The sequence below is a fragment of the Lipophrys pholis genome (genome assembly GCF_963383615.2).
Source record: "Lipophrys pholis genome assembly, chromosome: 19".
Taxonomy (NCBI): Eukaryota; Metazoa; Chordata; class Actinopteri; order Blenniiformes; family Blenniidae; genus Lipophrys; species Lipophrys pholis.
Genome location: NC_137647.1, coordinates 8,092,148 through 8,092,681, shown reverse-complemented (window position 1 = coordinate 8,092,681; position 534 = coordinate 8,092,148).

The following is a 534-nucleotide window of genomic DNA, read 5'->3' as shown; positions in this document are numbered from 1 at the left end:
TGCGGGGGTGTTGCAGGTAGTCAAGCTTGATCAAAAAAAGGCTCTGATCAGGCCCGTTCTCGCAAACTAAATGCTTGCATGTACGGGAAGACATTAGCAAACACAAGTTGTAGTCCGATATGCACACGCTGACTCTCTCGCACACAGGCGAGAAGACACACAGCGGGTAATGAGCAATCAGTTTGCTTATTTCTGATTCTTGTCACATGCCCAAGTATCCACAGCAACCTTTGCCAGAATAAAAAAAGAAAAACATAGCCCAGCAATATGATGTGTATGTGCTTGATTGCATGTGCGTGTGCTTGTCATTCTCTCTTGCTCATCCCTCTCTCCGTCTCCATCCCCACCCGTCTCATCACTCCGTTACCATGTCAACAAAGCCAGGTTTAGTCCTTCAAAGGGCAACGCTCGGCAGCTGCCCACTGGAGGTGACCGGACTGAAAGACAGAGGGAGAGACAGAAAGAAAGGATAGATGGGTAAAGAGATAAAGGAGAGCCCTGCAGAGGGGCAGAACAAGGGAGGGCCAAATGATT